Raw genomic sequence first — 12940 nt, 5'->3', positions numbered from 1 at the left:
CTTGAGCCCAGGAGGTTGAGGTTGCCGTGAGCTAGGCTGACGCCATGGCACTCACTCTAGCCTGGGCAACAAAGTGAGACTCTGTCTCAAAAAATTAAATGCATGCATGAATGAATGAATGAATAAATAAATAAAAGTCTGTTAAAAAATACATAGAGGGAGGGTTCTCCGCTTTAGCCATTATTGTGGTTAATCACTTCACTGGTCTCAGCTGGGCCAAAAACAAGGCCTGTGGGGCTGGGGACCGCTCTGGAGTTTTAAGAAAAGATTGAACTGCTCTTGGGGATAGAGGCCAGACTACAAATTTTCAACATCAGGGGGTGGGGGGGTGGAGTTTTAAAAGGACACAAAATGTCTCTGTCCTTTATTTTTTTTGCCCTCTCTCTAGACCATTCCCTCTATTACACTGTGAAATTCATGATGTTAAATAGTTTTTCCTGGGAGAAACTTTGTGGTCGGGGCTATGTGAAGTAGGAAGGGTGTTTTATATGTTTCCAGGACATCATAAAAAATTCAGCAGACTCATCTAGGATCATTAGGGAAATGAATGATTTGCCTCTCCTAAATGTTGAGCTACCACAACAAGCTGCAGGAGGGGACCCTCCCGGACACCTATTACTGACACAGGCCCACGGGAGTGTGTTGCTCACCCTATTCATTTAGAAATGTATACTTTGGAATCAATAAAATTCACAGGAAGAGAAAATACATTGTTCTCAGCCTAGGATAAAAAGTCACAAGTTGTTGTAGAATTCATTCTGTGATTTAAATTTTTAAACGATATTCCATAAACCTAAAAAAAACACACAAAAATACCCAAAAAAACCAAGATAAAACACAAACCGGGAAAAGAAAAAAAAAAAAAAAAACCCTGGGCAGAGGCCTACGGTGGGGGCGGGGAGGCAGGCAGGGAGCGGGAGGAGGAGGAGGGGCCCCTCCCTGGGACAACAGGGAGGGGGTTGGGCGGAGACCCTCTGGAGGCTAGAGGCGCCTGGGGCTGGCGGGCCCAGGCAGAACCTGTCATACAATGTAGCAGATTTGAAAGCCGGCCTCCACACCTGGGGTGGGGGTGGGGTCCACTCTTAAGCTCCCAACATGGCCTGACTTTACCCATCCCCAAGTCTGATCAAAGTGGCCACTATGTGACCCCTAAGTACCAGTGCCAGTGTCAGCCAGACAAGAGGGGACCCTCTGACGGGGCTGACAGCGATTTTTTTTTTTTCTTTCTAAAGCTTGCCTCCATTTTCCACCTAGGTCTACAGGTATACCCTTAAAATGGATGCTGGTATTGAGGAAACAGGAAGTATTTTTTTCCAGTCATTTATCTGGTCCTCAATCCTCATTATTTATCATGTCCACCCGCCAAGTAATATATATAGAAAGAAAAATTAGCCAGGCATGCTGGCACATGCCTGTAGTCCCAGCTACTCAAGAGGCTGAGACAGAAGGATGACTTGAGGCCAGGAGTTTGAGGTTGCTGTGAGCTAAGCTGACACCATAGCACTCTAGCCCGGGCACCAAAAGTGAGACTCTGTCAAAAAAAAAAAAAAAATTAAGAACTATGGACTTAGCAGTAAAAGCAGGGATTCAGAGATAAAAATTTCACTCTCTCTCTCTCTCTGTATGTATGTGTATATATATAAATCTGCTATAGAGAGAATAAAAGAGATAAGAAGGGAGGGAGAGATAAAAATTCCTCTCTCTCTCTCTCTATATATATATATACACACACATATATATATATATAAATCTGCTATAGACAGAATAAAAGAGATAAGCAGGGATGGAGAGATAAAATTTCACTCACTCTCTCTCTCTCTCTCTCTCTCTATGTATATATATATGGAGAGAGAGATCTGCTATAGACAGAATAAAAGAGATAAGCAGGGATGGAGAGATAAAAATTTCACTCACTCTCTCTCTCTCTATATATATATATATATATAAATCTGCTATAGACAGAATAAAAGAAATAAAAAGGGAGGGAGAGATATAAATTCCTCTCTCTCTCTATATATATATATATAAATCTGCTATAGACAGAATAAAAGAGATAAGCAGGGAGGGAGAGATAAAAATTTCACTCTCTCTCTCTCTGTGTATATATATAAATCTGCTATAGACAGAATAAAAGAGATAAGCAGGGAGGGAGAGATAAAAATTTCACTCTCTCTCTCTCTCTCTCTCTCTCTCTGTGTATATATATAAATCTGCTATAGACAGAATAAAAGAGATAAGCAGGGATGGAGAGATAAAAATTTCACTCTCTCTCTCTCTCTCTGTGTATATATATAAATCTGCTATAGACAGAATAAAAGAGATAAGCAGGGAGGGAGAGATATAAATTCCTCTCTCACTCTCTCTCTATATATGTATATATATAAATCTGCTATAGACAGAATAAAAGAGATAAGAAGGGAGGGAGAGATATGAATTCCTCTGTCTCTCTGTCTCTCTCTCTCTCTATATATATATATAAATCTGCTATTGACAGAATAAAAGAGATAAGAAGGGAGGGAGAGATATAAATTCTCTCTCTCTATATATATATATAAATCTGCTATAGACAGAATAAAAGAGATAAGCAGGGATGGAGAGATAAAAATTTCACTCTCTCTCTCTTTCTCTCTCTCTCTGTGTATATATATATAAATCTGCTATAGACAGAATTAAAGAGATAAGCAGGGAGGGAGAGATAAAATTTTTCTCAGGCCCAGCACACCTGTAGTCCTAGCTCTCTGGGAGACTGAGGCAGCAGGATTGCAGGAGGTCAGGAGTTCAAACCAGCCTGAGCAAGAGCAAAACCCCATCTCTACTATAAACACAAAGAAATTAATTGGCCAAGTAATATATATAGAAAGAAAAATGAGCCAGGCGTGGCGGCATATCCCTGTAGTCCCAGCTGTTTGGGAGGCTGAGGCAGGAGGATTGCTTGAGCGTAGGAGGTTGAGGTTGCTGTGAGCTAGTCTGAAGCCATAGCACCCTAGCCCGGGCCCTAAAAGTGAGACTCTGTCTCAAAAAAAAAAGAAAAAATTAATAATAATAAAAAAGGTCTTACTTTCCAGAAAAAGCAGGGAGGGAGAGATAATAAGTTCTCTCTCTCTCTCTCTCTGTTTCTCTCTCTCTCTCTCTCTCTGTATATATTTTCTGTGATTTTTCTCCAAAGTGTTCTTTTCTTCAGGAACTGGCCCAGAGAACTGATACATGAGGTGGACCCCGGATTGAATACTGAATGACAGTTTCAGTAAAACATTTTGGAATGCAAGAGAACTTTGGTCAGAGGGAGACATTAACATGATAAAAGTGGAGTCAAGCTTGAGATCCAGTTAAGTGGACCCCTAAAGTGAGGCGAGCTAGCAAGGAAAAGACAAGGGGTAAGGAGAAGTCACAGCAAGGAGGTGGGAGGAGGCTTTGCTGGGCTGGCGACCCCATCACACTGCTGCTATAGACAGAATGTCTGCTATAGACAGAATAAAAGAGAAAAGAGATAAGCAGGGAGGGAGACATAAAAATTTCTCTCAGGCCCAGCACAGCTGCAATCCTAGCTCTGGGAGGCCAAGGTGGGAGGATTGCTGGAGGTCAGGAATTCAAACCAGCCTGAGCAAGAGGAAGACCCCATCTCTACTATAAATAGAAAGAAATTAATTGGCCAAGTAATATATATAGGAAGAAAAATTAGCCAGGCATGCTGGCACATGCCTGTAGTCCCAACTACTCAAGAGGCTGAGACAGAAGGATCACTTGAACCCAGGATTTTGAGGTTGCTGTGAGCTAAGCTGAAGCCATAGCACCCTAGCCCAGGCCCTAAGAGTGAGACTCTGTCTCAAAAAAAAGAAAAAATTAATAATAATAAAAAAGGTCTGTCTTACCAGAAAAAGGAGGGAGGGAGAGATAAAAATTTCTCTCTCTCTCTCTCTCTCTCTATATATATATATATATATATATATATAATGTATATATATATATATATATATATATGCATGCATGAATGAATGAATGAATGAATGAATGAATAAATAAATAAATAAAAGTATGTTAAAAAATACATAGAGTGAGGGTTCTCCGCTTTAACCATTATTGTGGTTAATCATTTCACTGGTCTCAGCTGGGCCAAAAACAAGGCCTGTGGGTCTGGGGACTGCTCAGAAGTTTTAAGAAAGGAATTAACTCCTCTTGGGGATAGAGGCCAGACTACAAGTTTCCAACATCAGGGGGTGAGGGGGAAGTTTTAAAAGGAGACAAATGTTTCTTTCCTTTATTTTTTTTCCCTCTGTCTAGACCATTCCCTCTATTACACTGTGAAATTCATGATGTTGAATATTTTTTCCTGGGAGAAACTTTGTGGTCGGCTATGTTTAGTAGGAAGGGTGTTTTATATGTTTCCACGACATCATAAAAAATTCAGCAGACTCATCTATGATCATTAGGGAAATGAATGATTTTCCTCTCCTAAATGTGGAGGTACCACAACAAGCTGCAGGAGGACCCTCCGGGACACCTATGCAGGGACAGAGGCCCCTCTGGAATGTGTCACTCACCCTATTCATTTAGAAATGTATACTTTCAAATCAATAAAATTTCCCCCACCGGGGTTACTGTAGTCAAGTCCCTTCAATCTGATCCCTAAGTCTGTTCAGCCTCAGTCCACGACCAAGGAAGGCCCACTCTGTGAGACCAAGGAGCCCGGTGCCCAAAAGGAATAAGGACAGGCACCCACGTGCACGCACACAGAGACACAGTCAAATAAACCCTGTTCAAGGTCTTTCTGTTCAGGGAACCCTGAAGATGGTTTGAAACCCCCAGGATCAACTTTGCATTTCTTCCAGGAAAGGAAAATTCACAGGAAGAGAAAATACATTGCTCTCAGCCCAGGATAAAAAGTCACAAGTTGTTGTAGAATTCTTTCTGTGATTTAAATTTTTAAACGATATTCCATAAACCTAAAAAAAAAACACAAAAAAACAAAGATTAAACAGAAACCGGGAAAAGAAAAAAAAAAAAACCCTGGGCAGAGGCCTACGGTGGGGGCGGGGAGGCAGGCAGGGAGCGGGAGGAGGAGGGGCCCCTCCCTGGGACAACAGGGAGGGGGTTGGGCGGAGACCCTCTGGAGGCTAGAGGCGCCTGGGGCTGGCGGGCCCAGGCAGAACCTGTCATACAATGTAGCAGATTTGAAAGCCGGCCTCCACACCTGGGGTGGGGGTGGGGTCCACTCTTAAGCTCCCAACATGGCCTGACTTTACCCATCCCCAAGTCTGATCAAAGTGGCCACTAGGTGACCCCTAAGTACCGGTGCCAGTGTCAGCCAGACAAGAAGGGACCCTCTGACGGGGCTGACAGCGATTTTTTTTTTTCTTTCTAAAGTTTGCTTCCATTTTACACCCAGGTCTACAGGTATACCCTTAAAATGGATGCTGGTATTGAGGAAACAGGAAGTATTTTTTTCCAGTCATTTATCTGGTCCTCAATCCTCATTATTTATCATGTCCACACCCCCCCCCACACACACACACACATATACACGTTGGTTCATCTCTGCAGAAAAGCTGCTGGAGATTGTTTGTCCACCAAATGCTTTCTCTTGACAGTATCTAAGAGGACAAGCAGTGCCACGCATTCTGCTCTAAGATTAAAATTGCATCTATCAGTATGGTCCTATTTTACTTCTTATGTGGGTTTAGTAGGTTTCATAAAAGCTGATCTTGACTTCCACAACGGAGATCAGTGAGTTTCTGTTGTTTCCCTACTTTTCCTCACAAGCAGTTTGAATGGCTCCTTGTGCCTCAAGACTGACTGCAAAGCACAGACTCCAGGATCTCCACCCTTTGGCTCTGTCTATCCAAAAAGGGCCTCCAAGTCTTTCCTCTGTGGGGTATATACTCCCAGAGGTGGCACAGTATGGTTTGTAGGGGGATATGTTTTATTGGGAAAACTGAGAGTTTGAACTCCAGCGTTTTATTTGTTAGCAACACAAATTTTGTCAATTCACATTGCCCTGCTGAGGCCCAGTCACCTAAAGTGTAGGAAATGCAATGGATAGATTTTTATATCTCTCTCTGTGTGTCTCTCTCTCTCTCTGTATGTATATATATATATATATATAAATCTGCTATAGACAGAAAAAAAGAGATAAGCAGGGATGGAGAGGTAGAAATTTCACTCACTCTCTCTCTCTCTCTCTATATATATATAAATCTGCTATGGACAGAATAAAAGAGATAAGGTGGGATGGAGAGATAAGAATTTCACTCTCTCTCTCTCTCTCTCTCTCTCTCTCTATATATATATATATATATATAAATCTGCTATAGACACAATAAAAGAGATAAGCAGGGAGGGAGAGATATAAATTCCTCTCTCACTCTCTCTCTGTCTCTCTCTCTATATATATATATATATCTGCTATAGAATAAAAGAGATAAGCAGAGAGGGAGACATAGAAATTTCTCTCAGGCCAGGCACACATGCAATCCTAGCTCTCTGGGAGCCCAAGGTGGGAGGATTGCTGGAGGTTAGGAATTCTAACCAGCTCCTGGAAGAGCAAGACCTTATCTGTACTATAAATAGAAAGAAATTAATTGGCAAAGTAATATATATAGAAAGAAAAAATAGCCGAGCATGCTGGCGCATGCCTGTAGTCCCAGCTACTCAGGAGGCTAAGACAGAAGGATCAGTTTAGTCCTGGAATTTGAGGTTTAAGTGAGCTAAGTTGAGGCCATAGCACTCTTGCCGGGGCACCAAAGGTGAAACTCTGTCTCAAAAAAAAAAAAAAAAAATTAAGTAAAATGGACTTACCAGAAAGACCAGCGATTGAGACATAAAAATTTCTCTCTCTCTCTTTCTCTGTCTATATATAAAACTGCTATAGGCAGAATAAAAGAGATAAGCAGGGAGGGAGAGATAAAAATTTCTCTCACTCTCTCTATTTCTCTCTCTCTCTATATATATATGTCTGCTATAGACAGAATAAAAGAGACAAGAAGGAAGGCAGAGATAAAAATTTCTCTCTCTGTCTCTCTCTCTCTATATATATATATAAAACTGCTATAGACAGAATAAAAGAGATAAGCAGGGAGGGAGAGATAAAAATTTCTCTCACTCTCTCTATTTCTCTCTCTCTCTATATATATATATGTCTGCTATAGACAGAATAAAAGAGACAAGAAGGGAGGGAGAGATAAAAATTTCTCTCTCTGTCTCTCTCTCTCTCTCTCTCTCTATATATATATATAAAAAACTGCTATAGACAGAATAAAAGAGATAAGCAGGGAGGGAGAGATAATAATTTCTCTCACTCTCTCTCTCTATATATATGTCTGCTATAGACAGAATAAAAGAGACAAGAATGGAGGGAGAGATAAAAATTTCTCTCTCTGTCTCTCTCTCTCTGTCTCTCTCTCTCTGTCTCTCTCTCTCTCTATATATATATAAATCTGCTATAGACAGAATAAAAGAGATAAGCTCAGAGGGAGAGATAAAAATTTCTATAAATCTCTCTCTCTCTCTGTCTCTGTCTCTCTTTCTCTCTCTCTCTATATATATATAGGTCTGCTATAGATAGAATAAAAGAGATAAGCAGAGAGGGAGACATAAAAATTTCTCTCAGGCACAGCACACCTGGAATCCTAGCTCTCTGGGAGGCCAAGGTGGGAAGATTGCTGGAGGTCAGGTATTAATACCAGCCTGAGCAAGAGGAAGACCCCATCTCTACTATAAATAGAAAGAAATTAATTGGCCAAGTAATATATATAGAAAGAAAAATTAGCCGGGCATGCTGGCACATGCCTGTAGTCCCAGCTACTCAGGAGGCTGAGGCAGCAGGATCGCTTGAGCCCAGGAGTTTGAGGTTGCTGTGAGCTAGGCTGAAGCCATGGCACTCACTCTAGCCTGGGGAACAAACTGAGACTCTGTCTCAAAAAAAGTAAAAAAAAAAATTAAAAAAAAAAGAAAGAAAGAAAGAAAGAAAGAAATTAATTGGCCAACTAAACACACACACACACACACAAATAATAAGCCGGGCATGGTGGTGCATGTCTGTACTCCCAGCTACTCGGGAGGCTGAGACAGAAGGATCACTTGAGCCCAGGAGTTGGAGGTTGCTGTGAGCTAAGCTGAAGCCATAGCACCCTAGTCCGGGCCCTAAAAGTGAGACTCATTCTCAAAAAAAAAAAGAAAAAATTAATAATAATAAAAAAGGTCTTACTTACCAGAAAAAGCAGGGAGGGACAGATAATAAATTTCTCTCTCTCTCTCTCTCTCTCTCTCTCTCTCTCTCTCTCTCTCTCTCTCTCTCTCTCTCTCTCAATGTATATATTTTCTGTGATTTTCTCCAAAGTGTTCCTTTGTCCAGGAACTGGCCCAGAGAACTGATCAATGAGGTGGACCCCGGATTGAATACTGAATGACAGTTTCAGTAAAACATTTTGGAATGCAAGAGAACTTTGGTCAGAGGGAGACATTAACATGATAAAAGTAGAGTCAAGCTTGAGATCCAGTTAAGTGGACCCCTAAAGTGAGGGGAGCTAGCAAGGAAAAGACAAGGGGTAAGGAGAAGTCACAGCAAGGAGGTTGGAGGAGGCTTTGTGGGGCTGGCGACCAGGTCACACTCCAGAGGTGGCACAGTATGATTGGTAGGGGGATAGGTTTTATTGGGAAAACGGAGAGTTTGAACCCCAGCGTTTTATTTGTTAGCAACACAAATTTTCTCAATTCACATTCCCCTGCTGAGGCCCAGTCACCTAAAGACTAGGAAATGCAATGGATAGATTGATATCTCTCTCTCTCTCTGTGTCTCTCTGTGTCTCTCTCTCTATATATATATAAATCTGCTATAGACAGAATAAAAGAGATAAGCAGGGATGGAGAGATAAAAATTTCACTCACTCTCTCTCTCTCTCTAAATCTGCTATAGACAGAATAAAAGAAATAAGAAGGGAGGGAGAGATATAAATTCCTCTCTCTCTGTATAAATCTGCTATAGACAGAATAAAAGAGATAAGCAGGGAGGGAGAGATAAAAATTTCTCTCAGGCCCAGTACAGCTGTAATCCTAGCTATCTGCGAGGCTGAGGCAGGCGGATTGCTCAAGGATAGGAGTTCAAAACCAGCCTGAGGAAGAGCAAGACCATCTCTACTATAAATAGAAAGAAATTAATAGGCCAACTAAACACACACACACAAACACATAATAAGCCGGGCAGGGTGGTGCATGTCTGTAGTTCCAGCTACTCAGGAGGCTGAAACAGAAGGATCACTTGAGCCCAGGAGTTTGAGGTAGCTGTGAGCTAAGCTGACGCCATAGCACTCTAGCCCTGGCACCAAAAGTGAGACTCTGTCTCAAAAAAAAGAATAATAATAATAATCATAAAAAAGGACTTACCAGATAAAGCAGGGAGGGAGAGATAATAATTTCTCTCTCTCACTCTCTCTGTCTCTCTCTCTGTCTCTCTCTCTCTACATCTGCTATAGACAGAATAAAAGACATAAGCAGGGAGGGAGAGATAAAAATTTCTCTCAGGCCCAGCACACCTGTAATCCTAGCTCTCTGGGAGGCCAAGGGGGAAGGATTGCTGGAGGTCAGGAGTTCAAATCAGTGGGAGCAAGAGCAAGACCCCATCTCTACTATAAATAGAAAGAAATTAATTGGCCAAGTAATAGAGAGAGAGAGAAAAATTAGCCAGGCATGATGACACTGCCTGTAGTCCTAGCTACTTGGGAGGCTGAGGCAGGAGGATGGCTTGAGCCCAGGAGGTTGAGGTTGCCGTGAGCTAGGCTGACGCCATGGCACTCACTCTAGCCTGGGCAACAAAGTGAGACTCTGTCTCAAAAAATTAAATGCATGCATGAATGAATGAATGAATAAATAAATAAAAGTCTGTTAAAAAATACATAGAGGGAGGGTTCTCCGCTTTAGCCATTATTGTGGTTAATCACTTCACTGGTCTCAGCTGGGCCAAAAACAAGGCCTGTGGGGCTGGGGACCGCTCTGGAGTTTTAAGAAAAGATTGAACTGCTCTTGGGGATAGAGGCCAGACTACAAATTTTCAACATCAGGGGGTGGGGGGGTGGAGTTTTAAAAGGACACAAAATGTCTCTGTCCTTTATTTTTTTTGCCCTCTCTCTAGACCATTCCCTCTATTACACTGTGAAATTCATGATGTTAAATAGTTTTTCCTGGGAGAAACTTTGTGGTCGGGGCTATGTGAAGTAGGAAGGGTGTTTTATATGTTTCCAGGACATCATAAAAAATTCAGCAGACTCATCTAGGATCATTAGGGAAATGAATGATTTGCCTCTCCTAAATGTTGAGCTACCACAACAAGCTGCAGGAGGGGACCCTCCCGGACACCTATTACTGACACAGGCCCACGGGAGTGTGTTGCTCACCCTATTCATTTAGAAATGTATACTTTGGAATCAATAAAATTCACAGGAAGAGAAAATACATTGTTCTCAGCCTAGGATAAAAAGTCACAAGTTGTTGTAGAATTCATTCTGTGATTTAAATTTTTAAACGATATTCCATAAACCTAAAAAAAACACACAAAAATACCCAAAAAAACCAAGATAAAACACAAACCGGGAAAAGAAAAAAAAAAAAAAAAACCCTGGGCAGAGGCCTACGGTGGGGGCGGGGAGGCAGGCAGGGAGCGGGAGGAGGAGGAGGGGCCCCTCCCTGGGACAACAGGGAGGGGGTTGGGCGGAGACCCTCTGGAGGCTAGAGGCGCCTGGGGCTGGCGGGCCCAGGCAGAACCTGTCATACAATGTAGCAGATTTGAAAGCCGGCCTCCACACCTGGGGTGGGGGTGGGGTCCACTCTTAAGCTCCCAACATGGCCTGACTTTACCCATCCCCAAGTCTGATCAAAGTGGCCACTATGTGACCCCTAAGTACCAGTGCCAGTGTCAGCCAGACAAGAGGGGACCCTCTGACGGGGCTGACAGCGATTTTTTTTTTTTCTTTCTAAAGCTTGCCTCCATTTTCCACCTAGGTCTACAGGTATACCCTTAAAATGGATGCTGGTATTGAGGAAACAGGAAGTATTTTTTTCCAGTCATTTATCTGGTCCTCAATCCTCATTATTTATCATGTCCACCCGCCAAGTAATATATATAGAAAGAAAAATTAGCCAGGCATGCTGGCACATGCCTGTAGTCCCAGCTACTCAAGAGGCTGAGACAGAAGGATGACTTGAGGCCAGGAGTTTGAGGTTGCTGTGAGCTAAGCTGACACCATAGCACTCTAGCCCGGGCACCAAAAGTGAGACTCTGTCAAAAAAAAAAAAAAAATTAAGAACTATGGACTTAGCAGTAAAAGCAGGGATTCAGAGATAAAAATTTCACTCTCTCTCTCTCTCTGTATGTATGTGTATATATATAAATCTGCTATAGAGAGAATAAAAGAGATAAGAAGGGAGGGAGAGATAAAAATTCCTCTCTCTCTCTCTCTATATATATATATACACACACATATATATATATATAAATCTGCTATAGACAGAATAAAAGAGATAAGCAGGGATGGAGAGATAAAATTTCACTCACTCTCTCTCTCTCTCTCTCTCTATGTATATATATATGGAGAGAGAGATCTGCTATAGACAGAATAAAAGAGATAAGCAGGGATGGAGAGATAAAAATTTCACTCACTCTCTCTCTCTCTCTATATATATATATATATAAATCTGCTATAGACAGAATAAAAGAAATAAAAAGGGAGGGAGAGATATAAATTCCTCTCTCTCTCTATATATATATATATAAATCTGCTATAGACAGAATAAAAGAGATAAGCAGGGAGGGAGAGATAAAAATTTCACTCTCTCTCTCTCTGTGTATATATATAAATCTGCTATAGACAGAATAAAAGAGATAAGCAGGGAGGGAGAGATAAAAATTTCACTCTCTCTCTCTCTCTCTCTCTCTCTCTGTGTATATATATAAATCTGCTATAGACAGAATAAAAGAGATAAGCAGGGATGGAGAGATAAAAATTTCACTCTCTCTCTCTCTCTCTGTGTATATATATAAATCTGCTATAGACAGAATAAAAGAGATAAGCAGGGAGGGAGAGATATAAATTCCTCTCTCACTCTCTCTCTATATATGTATATATATAAATCTGCTATAGACAGAATAAAAGAGATAAGAAGGGAGGGAGAGATATGAATTCCTCTGTCTCTCTGTCTCTCTCTCTCTCTATATATATATATAAATCTGCTATTGACAGAATAAAAGAGATAAGAAGGGAGGGAGAGATATAAATTCTCTCTCTCTATATATATATATAAATCTGCTATAGACAGAATAAAAGAGATAAGCAGGGATGGAGAGATAAAAATTTCACTCTCTCTCTCTTTCTCTCTCTCTCTGTGTATATATATATAAATCTGCTATAGACAGAATTAAAGAGATAAGCAGGGAGGGAGAGATAAAATTTTTCTCAGGCCCAGCACACCTGTAGTCCTAGCTCTCTGGGAGACTGAGGCAGCAGGATTGCAGGAGGTCAGGAGTTCAAACCAGCCTGAGCAAGAGCAAAACCCCATCTCTACTATAAACACAAAGAAATTAATTGGCCAAGTAATATATATAGAAAGAAAAATGAGCCAGGCGTGGCGGCATATCCCTGTAGTCCCAGCTGTTTGGGAGGCTGAGGCAGGAGGATTGCTTGAGCGTAGGAGGTTGAGGTTGCTGTGAGCTAGTCTGAAGCCATAGCACCCTAGCCCGGGCCCTAAAAGTGAGACTCTGTCTCAAAAAAAAAAGAAAAAATTAATAATAATAAAAAAGGTCTTACTTTCCAGAAAAAGCAGGGAGGGAGAGATAATAAGTTCTCTCTCTCTCTCTCTCTGTTTCTCTCTCTCTCTCTCTCTCTGTATATATTTTCTGTGATTTTTCTCCAAAGTGTTCTTTTCTTCAGGAACTGGCCCAGAGAACTGATACATGAGG

The sequence above is a fragment of the Microcebus murinus genome, chromosome 20 (assembly GCF_040939455.1).
Source record: "Microcebus murinus isolate Inina chromosome 20, M.murinus_Inina_mat1.0, whole genome shotgun sequence".
Taxonomy (NCBI): Eukaryota; Metazoa; Chordata; class Mammalia; order Primates; family Cheirogaleidae; genus Microcebus; species Microcebus murinus.
The sequence above is the reverse complement of the archived record's forward strand: the minus strand, read 5'-3'. Positions refer to the sequence as shown.